The 14,193-nt window shown below is 35.6% G+C and overlaps 1 pseudogene across 1 annotated transcript in view; it reads right to left on the reverse strand.

The window, feature by feature from the left end:
• Positions 1–7,604: 7,604 nt before the first annotated feature.
• Positions 7,605–14,193, reverse strand: part of LOC307185482 (small nuclear ribonucleoprotein Sm D3-like) — a 33,864-nt pseudogene continuing 27,275 nt past the window's right edge. Inside the window, exons 2-3 of the transcript in view lie at positions 13,878–13,992; positions 7,605–7,681 (exon numbers count right to left, since the gene is read on the reverse strand). The product of the transcript in view is annotated as a small nuclear ribonucleoprotein Sm D3-like (transcript). The remainder of the gene's footprint in view (positions 7,682–13,877; positions 13,993–14,193) is intronic.

The following is a 14,193-nucleotide window of genomic DNA, read 5'->3' on the forward strand; positions in this document are numbered from 1 at the left end:
TCTTCTATTACCTAGTTAAAGGAGAGACGATGTAATGAGGATATCCATGAAGACTGCTGATTTTCAGATTTGAAGCTATTCATCAGAATTTTGTTCTCTATACCAAAGTGACTTCTAGGTATAGGGATATGATCAGGAGCCTTTCCACAGTATTTATACTGCCTCATTCATTTCTCTCCTCTCTCTCTCTCTCTCTCTCTCTCTCTCCTACCACCACTGACTGAAGTTGATGTGACCCTTCTTTGTTTAAGTACCAGTGGTGACAAACTCTGTGTGTGTGTGTGTGTGCACGCATGCATAGGTGTTTTAGTTCATTAAGTCTCAAATGAGTACAATTTGCTTCTGTAGTTTCATCCTTTTAAGAATATTCACACGTTATGTTAATCATTATTGGTTGTACCTTAAAGTGTTTTTCAAGTATGCACGTGTATATAATTTTTAATATGCTCGTTTGTTGATGCCAATCATATACAACTACCTTAAGAGATGTATCTGTTACACTTTATATCTTTATGTAGTATTTAATTGAGTTCAGGATATTTTATTTTTTCTCTCAGAATAAGCTATGTTACGTTTTGGTAGCAAGCAATACCAGAATCTCGGTGACATTAGAGCCAAAGTTTATTTCTTGCTCATGCTTTGCCGTGTCAAGTTTGAGTGACTCTCCAGGACAGCTGAATTCCATTTTATGGCACAGAATTCTGGACTGATTTAACCATATGCCAACTCTCTATCAACTACTATGATTACTGCAAAAGTGGAAGAGGGAGGGCTGTAACTTGTAGGCAGACATCATTGCTCAAAGGAAAATATTTGGCAATACTCAAGAATATGGGTATAAGTAATATCCACTTGTGCCCAGGAGGAGAGGAGGATGAGAATTAATGGTGAACAGCATTAAATAACAGAAATATAATATTATTAAATTTTAAAATATATTCATATCATTTTCATCTTATAACTGGAACAACAAAGAAAATGCAGTAGGACTATAGCACTTTCAAATGTACATCTCTTCTCCAAAGGGAAAGAATGAGACTAGTCCAACTTCTTTCTAATACATTTCCTTTGTAAACATGGAAGCTTAAAATACAATCTGAATTTTACTACCCCTGAAAAAGGTAATGCATTTTTCTCAAATGAAAACTGACTAGCTGCTTTATTAAAAAACTGATATTGATTGCTTTATTATTTTCTGAAATTTGCCTTGTTTAGTACAATGAAGGTCAGTAGATGTTAAAGATTTTTTTTCCAGTTTCAAAAAGTTAGTCTTCTCTTAGTTAATAAATCACAAAGTAAAACATGAGGCATGATTTAGAAAGTGCTTAAGTGCTGAGCAAAAATTTAGATTAAAGGTCTATAATTTGGCTGTCTATTAATTATAAATGGAAAAACCTGACAAAATATGTCAAAATTATAAGTAAATTGAAACTAAAAAATTAACAGTGATTTTTCAAGGAGAAACGGATGCTTTATTAAAAAATCTTAGATATGTATATATGTGTCTTCTTCAGGTTTCATGACATGAAATGTAAACTGAAGGGTTAAGCACCACACTAAGAAAGAGAATAGAAATAGAAAGCTAAGGGGAAGAGGAGGAAAAGAAGAGAAGCAAAGGTAATCCCCGGGGATGCAGTGAATGCCAGATGTCATTTTCAGTGTTGTCTTAAAATGCTCTACCTTTTTTGGTTTTCTTTGTTTTAGAAAATATCGTGTACCAGGAGCTGCAGCTTTGTTCTAGTTTCACGGCCTGTCATAGTCACAGTTGACAAACCTGGTCTTTTTACCACCAGTCTGAGTTCAACTATACTGCTGACTTCCTCAGTGAGTATGGAAAATTTATTGCAAAGCTAGGTGCACTTTATGCTTACAGCTATTGCAGCAGTGCTGGTAATAATACACTGACAGAACCCCAAGCAACTGCTATATGTGACAGAGGAGAGTAAATTCCTAAACACAATGTATCCCATATTGTATGTGAGGATACGGTTTAGTAAACAGCCCTGTACTGCTACTGTGAGGTCCTCCATTAGCAGCCATCATTTCCAATGCTTGAATTATTTAGTATTTATTATTCATTCATTTTAACAATGAAGCAAACCAAGATTTTGTGCATGTACCATTTGGAATGCATATCTAGATGTTAAAAACATGATTAGAGTAAAAAATGTCTTCCAAGGTTTAGAGCTTACACAGTAAATGGAAATATCAGGCTTCGATTTTAGGAAGAAAAGAAAGAGTTTGCTTTTATGCAAAGGAGTGAAACTTCTGTTTTTAATTTTAATATTTCAGGGTTTTCATTAACAAAGACAAAGGTAGTTTAAAGTTTCTTCCACTTGCAGCAAGGATCAGGATTCAAAAGTACAGTGTTTTCAGACTCTTCACTTACTACCTGTATGAACTTGAGCCAGTTGCTCATCAGCTGGTACTAAATCTTCTAATCAGTAAAATGGAAGAAATCAAAATACCTATTCCCTAGCACTGTGGGAAGTATGAAAGGAATTAATATGCATAAGATAAGTGAATGCATGTCATGTAGTAAATGCCAAGTAAGCTTAGCTATTGTTACCAGAAGAGTTTATCTTATCTCTTCCTTGAATGCCCTGTAAAGTCTGACCCTATATTTCCTATTCAAAGACATTTGAGTCAAAGTCCATCATTCTGGCACTTAATACCTTCTGTGACTTGACACTATTAATTCTTGAACATTAAAGGATTGAATCACTTTGGGGAAATCTGAGGTCAGTCCCAAACATATCTTCTACCTTGTATCCCACGCCATTAAGAAAAGGAAAGCACCATCTTCCCTTACTTCAGTTCAGTATCTTTATCTCACCACCTGACTGCCCAGATTTATTCAGCCCTGGTTCATTGACCATTAATGCTCACTCCTATCCCTTTTTGCTGTGCCCTCTGGAAACCTCAGCAGTTTTGTAGAAGGCTTTCTCCACTTTATGGATGTATCTGAAACCTAATCACCTTAGAACAGACTACTCAGATACCCTTCTTCTATATTGACTCCTCTTTCTCTAGCAGTTCCTAAACTAAATGTACTCTTTGGTTTGGCACACGGTATCAGTGGTATGCTTCCTATCTTCCTCTCCAGCCTGATCCCTGCCAGAATCTGCCCAGCAAATTATATCTTCTCATCAGAACATGGCTTCAAGTTCTTTGCATATGCTGTCACCTCATTGATTTATTCACTCATCCATGCAGGACTTCGTTCATCACACAGTAATTGAGTATCCTCTATGGAAGATGTCAGCTATTTAGCTCTGAACAGAGGCAGAATTTTACCCTGTACTCATGTTGTTCCTAAGGTATGCTGTCCCAAACTTTCATTCCTTTACTTATGCTTTCTTCTGTCACCTAAAAAAATAATAAGCATCTTTTAAAAATTAGGTAAGGAATTATCCAATCAGGGTACTTTTTCTTACACTTTTCTACCCCTAATCTGAGATAGATACCCCTACTCTTCATGTAAAGACCATGTTTCCCTATATGTCTACTGTTATGTTTATCAAATTATTTTGAATTATTTGTTCCCAGGTTAAAGGATTTCGTCAAGAAGGGATTATATTCATATGTCCAGCTCCTAGAACCGTGGCTGATATAATATCTCCACCTCCTAGCACTGTGGCTGATATATACTAGAAACTCAGTAATTGATTGGGTGCAAATGATATATTAACTAAAGGGAGAGACCCAATGCTCCTTTTATCATAGGAACTCATTAGCCTGAAGCATTTCATATTTGACTCCCTTCTACATCTATCACAACATATAATCCTGTAGTTCAATACTTAATATGTCTTGGATAAGTAAACATTAGCCATTTTTTGAGCACAGTTAAAAGCTTGTAGGAAAAGATCAGTATAAGGTAGAGATTTGTCATTATTTAATATCCCTTAATGTCCTGTATCAGTGCTGGGAACATAATAGGTACTCAGTGAATATTTGATATCTCTCTGTGTAAAAATATAAGATGCCAGGCCTTACACTGGTGCTTTGCAAATTTCAGATTAAAAATACTTCAAGGTAATTTTATTAAATATGACTATTTACAGCCAAAGGTGAAACTGAGGCATTATGACTAATGTAAAATACAAAGTTAGGGCTCAGAGTGCCTCATGGTTTTGTGCAATAGATATTTCTGACAACAAAACAACTGTCACTTGCCATCTGTTTCTGCAAGAATGAAGTCACTAGCCACTGAAGTCACTGACCTTCAACACACCCTGAAATGTGTTCAGGGCAGAGATCACAAATGAAGGACTCGGTGCTCTGGAAAAACTGGCAGAACAGGCCTTCAGTTAGATATTTTCAGGAGAAAATATTATGAACCCAGTTTCTTGCATCTTCTCATAACTAGAAAAGCACTAAAATCATTAACAGAGATATCTTCTCCTGACTAGAAGCAACCTTCTACTGAGATGTGTGCTTGATTGCAAATACCCCCTTCACCAAAAGCACACATATACCAACCTCCCCCCTTACCTCTTTGGAGCAGTTCCTCAGAGCTATCCAATAGGCTGTCTCCCAGGCCATAGTCCTAAGTAAGTCCTCAGATAAAACTGAAACTCACAGCTCTCACATTGTATGTGGGTTTTTTTGTATTTATTTATTTACTTATTTTCAGTTGACAGTTCTGATCTAACCTTGTCTGAAATCTGAAAGTTAAAATCATGGTCTAATTTAGAGTAAAATTTTCCCAGGTATGGAACAACATGCTCATTTATCTTTGAGATTCCTTTGTGAATGATATCTATATTAGGGACTTTTTCTGTAGTGTAACCATTTCTTTTAATTATAAATGTTTATTTTCAAAATTTATGAAGGCTTTAGTTTGTGTCCTTTTAGTGAAATATGTGTCTGCTGTGTTTTCTTGACAAATGGTTTTATCATGAGAGGTTTACTGTAGTGTGTCTTTATTTTTCACATCTATTCATAAACAGCCACCCAAGTAATAAAAAATAGAGGATACTGCTAGAGTTGAGGACACAGGCAGGGTGAGCAAAAGATGATCTGGAAACTTATAAAGGGAAGCTATTTTAGGAGATGGTCTCAAAATGTGGAGAGAGTTAAAATAATATAAAAATATTAAATAGTGGGACTTCCCTGGTGGTCCAGTGGTTAAGACTCCAAGCTTCATCTGCAGGGGGCACAGGTTCTATTCCTGGTGGGGGAACTAAGATCCCACATGCCATGTAGCCAAAAAAAAAATAAAAATTAAATAGTACTTTGAGTATGTGATTGTATGATTATATGCATTTGTTGATTCCTTTTACCCTTCTATTTGTCTGGTTCATCAGAGAAGGAAGGTAAGGCAATGTGAAACCATGAACACTTAGTGTAATATTTAAACACACTACCAGTAGGTCTGACCAAGATAATCTTACAGTCCCCTTGGCTTGACTAAACTTCAGGCAGGCTTCTTCTTGACCTTGCTTTTCTTAGAGTTTTAGAACACTTACAATTATAGATTCTTTTTCTACCTCTTTGAGATATAAATCTTCTGCAGTCCAGAAATGTCTTTCTCAAGGACCTGGGAGCCTTCTCTTTGAAATGTAATCAAGAAAGGTTCCCTGTCTCTAGGTTCTGTGGGAGGGTAGGAGCTTAACTTCAATAAGTGACAATTAGCAAACACAGATGGCCTAAGCACATTGACTAACCTCCCATTTAATATCCTCCAGTACTCTTCCATTATCTCACTCTACCTTTTAAAAATCACTCCGCCTTCTGCTTTAGTGGCTTTGAATGTAATCTCTCTCCCTGATTGCAATAATCTTGAAAAATGTCTTCCTTGTCTGTTTAACTGATCTGATGAAATTTTTCTTTTAGAGTTCTTAGGAGGTACAAGGCCAGTTGTCCAAAGATATGCAAAATTCTGTTACTATTTATATGCTTCTTTTCACTTTATCTTACTTCGTATTTTCCTAATTTGTGATCATTAGTATTCATATTGTCGGTTTCAAGTAAAATAAATGGAGCATCTCTTTCTCTCTCTCTCTCTCTTTCCTTTTTTTTTCTTCACCATTATTTTAAACCAAGTTCTTTTTTTTTAAATTTTTTTTATCTTTAAATAAGGCCATGGGAAGTATAAGTTTATCAGGAAATACATATGAGTGCATGCCTGAAGGCAGTTTAAATGAGGAAAGCAATTTGAGTTCCTCAGACCTGACCTAAAATGTGTTGCATAAAATACAAATTAGTTAACCCACTTAGAAAAGAACTCATTCAAACACTGAGTCTAAGATTCATGAATCTGGAAGTGTATAAGGTGAGGCCTGGCCTTAGAGTCAGATTGGTCAGAGAGTTGCTAACCAAATCCAGGATCTGTTCTAGGTTAAATTGTGAAGTGGTAGAGGTGGTCTTCAAACTCTCTTATCTCAAGATTATTCTTTTACCTTCCTCCCTCTTTTTTTGATCCCTGATTGAAGCCTTTATTTCAAGATCTCTCACATGAGCACCTTTACTGAACTTACCCCTTCATAAACTCACTGCTCTGTATTTTTACCAAGCATCTCTACACCAGATCAAGGCTTGCCTATTCTAAATTCTATTTCTTCTGGGTTCTGCTCACTGACAAGTCAATCTGATAAGTTACGTGAACAAATTAGGTTTCCCCTTACAGGTACCATATTTGTGTTTTAACAGGGACCTCTGGAGAGAGATTTAATCCTAGTGTGACCATACCTTATGCATTGATTTTCCCAGTACAGTTATTCATAATATGCTCCTTTACTCACAAAAGTGCTCCAGTTTGGACATAAAATTAAATAGTCATCCTGTGTGTTAAAATATTAGAATGGTCACCCACTCTAATGATGGAAGTTTCAGATACAACGGCAAATTGTTTTTAGAGAGAAGACTGCCAGATTCTGGGGCCTTAAAAATCATAACATAAGGGGACATCTTCACATGATTTATAGTCCCAGGGAATCCAACATTCTGGTGGTTAATTGCCTTAAAGTCACCAGGCCCTAGGCAGCATTGCTTCTTACCTGGGATGACTGTTCAGGCAGGAGATTTGAGAGGACTTGTCACAAATACTCAGAAATTCCAAATATGTAGGGGAGGATAACAAAACCTGGACAAGCAAATGTGTGAAATAATAATTATAATTAAAATTTTTATAATGCTTATAAGTACCAGGCATTGTTCTAAATATTTTACTAGTATTAACTCATTTAATCACAGCAAGAACCCTATGAGTATGAGATTATCATTCTACCCATTTTATGGATGAGAAAACTGAGGCAAAGAGAGGTTATGTATTTACCCAAGTCACTAAGAAGTAGTCAAACTGGCAACACAGTTTTATATTAAATTTTCATGATCTAATACATAATTCTGTACTTCCTCTCAGGAAAAGAAGAGAGGGAACAAGAAGGAGAGAGAGAGAAGAAGAAAGAGAGAGTGATATATTCTGCTTTCATCCACAGTAGATATTAGGCCTATGCATGATCCTTTGTATCTCGTGATATCTACTCTATTTATGTGCTACACTTCTTCTCCTACCCTTGAGATCCACCAGTCTGTTCTACCCTTGAATTGCCTATTCCCGTTCCCCACTCAACCCTACTTTCTATCTTATCTTGTTCTCAGCCTCCAGGGAAGGATGTTGGACTGTCAATTCCTTCATGTTCCACTGTTGCATGGCAGTCATTGATTCCAGATCCTAAGGAGGAAGAAAGAGAGATAAAGACATCATAAGGAGATAGTATCACAGTAGACTATTATGATGAAAGTGCATGTCAATTATCACTATTTCTGTGCCTTATTTTAATAAGAATTTTGTTATCTGCTCTGCCATAAGTTGCATTTTCAAAGCCCTTTTCTGTCTATCTTGAGAATCTGGAAGCTTCTTGGACAGAGTGGTGTGTGCATGGGTAGGGGGCTGCTATGCAAGGATCTATGTGATGAGAAGCAAAGACACTCAGAGTAAGCATATGACAAATGCAAACCCTTAGAAGCCACTTCATGAACTCTGTGTTGAGCCAAAATATAACAATCTATCTGCTTCTAGAATGAGTGAGCTTGTTTCATGTAGCTCTCCCTATTTGATACTTCTATTGTATTTTCAGTATGTATTAAGAGTCCATTCTATTAATACACTATCAGGATATATCTGGATCTATATAAGATATGCAAATGCTGTACTCTATGAACAAACTGAAGTCAAGGAAACCTCAAGGTAAAATATTCCTAAGAATATACTTCTATAAATCACACATTAGTGGCCTATATTTCTCTAATTTGACATGATTATAAAAATAGATGTGTCACCTCATTCATTGGCATCTTTGCTCTTTAGTTAATCTACCAAAGTGCAAACTGTAAAAGTAGAGAATTTTTGCCCTCTTGTACCTAATTGCAAATGACACCAGAATTTCCAGCCAAATGAATCATGACTGGTCACTGCATGTAACTGCTTCTAAAGTTGTCAGGTTCTCCAAGACACCATGAGGATGCCAGAAAAGTTTGAGGGCAATGCCTGTTAGAAGGAGGGTCACCTATTGAAGGATGGCAGTGATTAGAAGTCTCTCTAATTTTAAAAGTAGAAAAATGATGAACTCTAGAGCAATGATACTGAAATCATAAACTAGTCCAAGAAGTTCAGAAGGAAACAACATTAAGACACAAGAAAAGGAATTATCAATATATAGACCAAAAGCAAACACAAAAATCCTATTGACTTGATGACATTTTTGATGACTTTCTATATTCTCAAAATGTATTTGTGCTCAAAAACGTAGACTGTAGAAATATAATCTGATTTGATAATACTAGAGTTTTACTGATCAGTGAATAACAAATAGAAATTAATTAGAATTTGAGTTTTTCACCTTTGAATTTTAAACTCATCATAAAAAATTTGAATGGAGTCTAATGCAGAGGCAGCAACATAGGAGTTAAGAATTCAAGCTCTGAAAATGTAAAAAATTGGAGGTTGAATTCTAGTTCCATCGTTACTAGCTTGTTAAACACTAATTTTGTATTTTTAGAATAGAGTTAATAATCCTCTTTCACAGCGTCTTTGCAGGCATTAAATAACATACTACCTTCTACTGAGAGTAATATAAGTAATAGTATTTGTATTACTATAATAATGTATTTAAGTATTTTAATGAATAATTTTAAGGTATTGATAAAATAATATTGCTTTTGCTATAAAAATATTTAGGTTTGTAGAACACTGTCATTGACTCAGCCTCAAGGGAGTAATTTGTTCTTTGTGTTTCTATGAATTCTTGCGGCCCCTCTTCAATATATAACATCTTTATCTACACTGTGGTAGTTTCATATTTATTTTATTTTGTTTCTCATCAAAAATTTATAAGTGATTTTTAAACTTGTCTCCCTGACCAACCCCCATGCCCATCTTTCCTCACTAACAGCTTATCCTCATTTTCCTTAAATGATAATTGCATTGCTTTTGATTAGAAAACATGTTTGGTTTACAACTGTAAATTGTGCTAGCATTTTAGTGGCACATACCCAACTTTCTGGTAGAAATTAAATATTTTATCTCTATTTCATTCTCAGAATAATCTTATAAGTTTCATAATATTACCTCCAATATTGATGATAAAATTTGCAAGTAACACCATGGCAACGAGGACCATCGAAATCTGTTCCCACCTCTGACTATTCCAGATCTTCTTATCACTGCTTCCTTCCTTCTTTATTCCCCAAAGCAAGTACTTGCTATAGCTATATGGAATATCTTGCATCTCCTAGAATTTCTTATGGTCCTCTACATTTTTTGTCTTTGAACATCAAATTTCTTCTGTTCAGAATGACCATCTCTAATTTCTGTCTTTGGAAGATTTCACCTTGTATTAGAACCAGAAGAGTTCTCAGTGCTTTTCATAATGTATTTATCTTTACTATAGCATATATACAGTGCATGTGTGTGTGTGTGTTTCTGTGTATCTGCATCTGTGTGTAATTTGTTTGTTTTTTATTTTTCCAGCCTCCTAGAGTAAAATATCTTTGAATAAGTCATATAGTCAAAGGTCCTTATTTTAATTTATTTTTAATTTTTTGGTCAGAGTTTCTAACATAGTTTCAGGCACATTATAGGTGCTCAAAAATGCCTGCTTTAATGATTGAGCAAATGAATAACACTATGATGTTGATATTTGATATCATGAAATCCACATACTATGCAAATTATTGCCACTAGAGAAGATCATTGTGTTTGCATCTAGCAATTGTTATTTGTAACCATAGTTCTGATTTGATATTTTAAATGATCTGACCTGTGACAATTAAGAAAATAATTCAGAACTGTGTTTTCTAAATTTATATTTTAAACTTGACTTTAACCACAAAAAGGTAGGAAACATTAAAATAAAATTTATTTCTTAATAGATTCCAAGTCTCTTTTTCATAACATTACATTTTTGGCAGCTGATACTTATGGAATAAAAATGATGTGAATCTAATAATAAAATGTATGCTAGATAACTCTATTTCCTACAGAACTCTATAAAATAAATTATAATAAACCAAACTCTTCTAGACAGTAATGATGGATAATTCCAATTTATCTTATTTCATGAATAAAAATATACCTATCATAAATCCTTTCTTTTAACATAAATGACTACTGTTAAATTTCTGATGATGCTACCTCCCACAAATTATCACCGGAGAATCCTTAAAAAGAAGCTGAAATATATTATAGATGATTTCATTCTTAGGATTCATACTGATCCATACGCTGCATCTGACTTATTGAAATCATTTGCCTTTCTAAAACATATTTTACTCAATGATTGTGATACTTCATATTAATTCATCATTGTGTTGCAAATACAAACTACATCTAAATATAAAAGAGCTGCATCATCCTTAAACAATACATATCTATTGGTCTTACTAGTATAGAAAATGTATGCACAAAATATAAAGAGCAAGCAAATTTTATTTTAGTTAATACAGAATTCAATAATTATATTTCTCCTCTTTTCCTTTATTTTCCCTGTTTTAACATTTTGTATTCTGTATCCTTAACTTTCTGGTCATTTATATCATTTTCTTTGCTGTCATGAGTAGAAGTGTATAAGATAGAAGAAAGGGTAAATACATTATTTTTTTTCAGTATTTAATATGTTAAAGGCACTGCAGGTATCAATTTACATACACTGTTCCATTGGTAAGATGAATGTTATTTCCCTCATTTTTTACAGATGAGGAAACAGAGATACAATAACAAATACATAATGCCTAGTGTGCTAACCGATAGATGGTATAGTATCTCAAAGGAAAAGCTATTTTAAAAGCCTGACTTAGAGAAGGCATCATTAAAGAAGCAAAGTGATGGAAAAGATATGACATGTTGAGTTTGCATTAGGTAATACCTAATACAGAATGTGTTTAAGGGAAAAGCTGGTGATACACTTGAATTATTTATATTATGGACCATGAAGAGTATCAAATGCCAGATGGGGGTATAAAATTTATTTTATTATAAATGAGATTTTTATTTCTTACATGATGGTTTAACATGTTTTAAACTGTGTTTTAAGAAAGTTATCCAGCCAACAATGTTTCCAATAGAAAATCTATTGGAACAAGAAGAGATGGTCAGGAAATTAATCATTTGGAAAATTTTGCAATAGTCCACAAAAGAGAGTTAATGGAGGGATTAATAAATGGCTGTGACTTTGAGAATAAGAGGAAAATATAAATAAATCTGAGATGAGAAAAATTAAAAATTATAGATTATACACAAAAGTTATCTAGAATTGGAAAGAGAAAGAGGTGGACTCAGAGATGACTTCAGGTTTCAGAAATGGAGGACTGGAAGAATGGTACCTAGGAAATGGTACCTTGCTTTCCTAGGTACATTAGAAGCAAGGTTGGTGATCCCTGTGATATCTCCACTTAATTCACTAGGATGGATCCTACAGTAGAACCACAAACCCTGGATGATACTATTCTTGCACAAACTCAATTTAGTAGCACCAGTTTTATTCAGTATACCAGATGTGATAACTTTACTAGAGAAAATTTACATGATCTCCAGGACATGGTATGTAGACACTGATTTTGTGAATGCATTCTTTTCTATCCCTACCATTAAAAAAAAAAAGATAAGGCACAATTTACATTCACATGGAACTGACAAGAATATATATTATGTATAATAATATTGTTCAAAGGTATTGAGAGCATCTAGACATCCTGCAGAACATTAAATGGTGCATTATAATGATGACATGCTAACTGGGTTACAGGAGAAAGAAATGCCCAGCATGTTAGAGGCCTTGGTTAATACATCCACTCTAGGGGGTGGAGGATGAACCCTATGAAAATCACTACATCACATTACCACTCCATTTACCTCTTTAGGGGTTCTGTGGTTAGGGGCATCTTGACACATGACTTATAAAATATGAGACAAATTATTACATCTTTGCCTGTAATTGTAACAGAACTATAATGCAGTGTACGACTTTTTACATTATAAAGGCAGTGTATTTGACATCTAAGTAATACTGGTCAAGGCCATGTTTACAGTGATATTGAGGCTGCCAGTTTCTAATGAGACACAGAGCAAGAAAGTCCAAGCTGTGGTGTAAGCAGCCCTGCCACTTGGGACTTGTGATCTGCCAAAATTGTATTAGTGGTGGAAAAAGATGTGTGGCATTTATGGCAAAACAACAATACAAGACACCAGAGATCTGGAGTAAGGCCATACCATCTTTTAAAAAACAACCCCTGGCATATTCTGAAAGTTAGCATAGATGAAGCACACAAACACAGGGCTTCAAGTGACCATGATTTGGGAATTCTAATCATGAACAGAATTCCTTCTGCTCATTAAGTCATTAAGGTTGGGCAGGGCAAGCAATAGTCCATTATAGGATGTAACCAGTACATCTGGGGTAGCACAAGCAAGACCAGAGAGAGAAAGCATGAGCACATTGCCCTGAAACCACTATCATCCACCATATTGCACCAGCTCCTCTCTTTTCGTTCACACTCATGGCTCTGTGGAACGTCAGTTAAGATCAACTAACAGAGGAACAAAAAAGCCAAGTGTTCCTTAGACACAGGTTAGCTCAGTAAGTCTGTGCAAAGCTGAAAAATGGAAAGTAGATGCATTACATGCTCACTCAGGCACAACCTTGAAAGACATTGGTGAAAGTATATTTTCCAAAATATACTTTGGTGGTGCACTTGATCACCTACTTGGTGGACAAAGGAGCAGGACAAAGGTTTGAATATATTTGGAATTAAAAAGCATTCCATAAAGAACTATAAAATTCTCAAAGGAGGGATGCCTGTGTCTGAAAATGGAGCAAGAGTCTCATTGAACTATAAGCTCTGGTGGCCAGCTGGTCACTGTAGCTGCTTTATGTACAGAGACCAGCAGGCATGAAGAAGAGCTATTGTGGGAGGAGTAGTCGGCCTGATAACAGGAGGAAATAAGTGCTGCTGTTACATGATGAAGGGCAGGAAAGTGTATGCTAACACACAAGTAACCTGCTCTGGTTTCTCTTGATACTCCCTTACCTGATGATGATGGTAAATGTTTAAGTGAAGCAACCTTAAAAATATGGTGACAAGGGACTCAGACACCTTGAGGATGACTTCAGTGGCATCCCCACAGGTAAGCTAAGACTAACAGGTGTTAGCAGACGGAGAGAGGAATCTGGAATGGATAGTGGAGGAAGGAGGTGATAAGTATAAGTTGTAGCTCAGAGATCAACTGCAGAGTTGGGACTTGTAGCCCATCCCAGTACCCTTCCTTTTCCAAGTTTCTCCCAGAAAGAAAGACTTAACAGAATTATGAAGGAGTTGCTCCTTGAACAAAGAAGTGGATCTGAGTGGCACAAAAGATGGATGGGCTAGGATACCCCCATTAGATGATGAACTTGTTGCTTCAGTTGCTGTTTGTGCTGCAGCTTCAGCTCTTAGCCTCTTCAGGGATGCTCCAGCATAAAAATCTGCCTCTCTCACAGTGACATCCTTCTGGATTGACCAATAGGTGGAAACAGGGATATAAAGTATCTGAACATTTTAACTCAATGGGGGGCTACTTTGAAGTGCTGTTTAACACCAGTTGACTGAGTCTTTTAAGCCTGTATCGAAACACAACTTCTCTCTCTGCCCACTTTTGCTTCCTCCCTTCTCTTCCATTGTGTCCTCCAGTAAATTTCCTGCCCAGTGCAC

This window comes from Stenella coeruleoalba, assembly GCF_951394435.1.
Source record: "Stenella coeruleoalba genome assembly, chromosome: 4".
In the NCBI taxonomy this organism is placed as follows: Eukaryota; Metazoa; Chordata; class Mammalia; order Artiodactyla; family Delphinidae; genus Stenella; species Stenella coeruleoalba.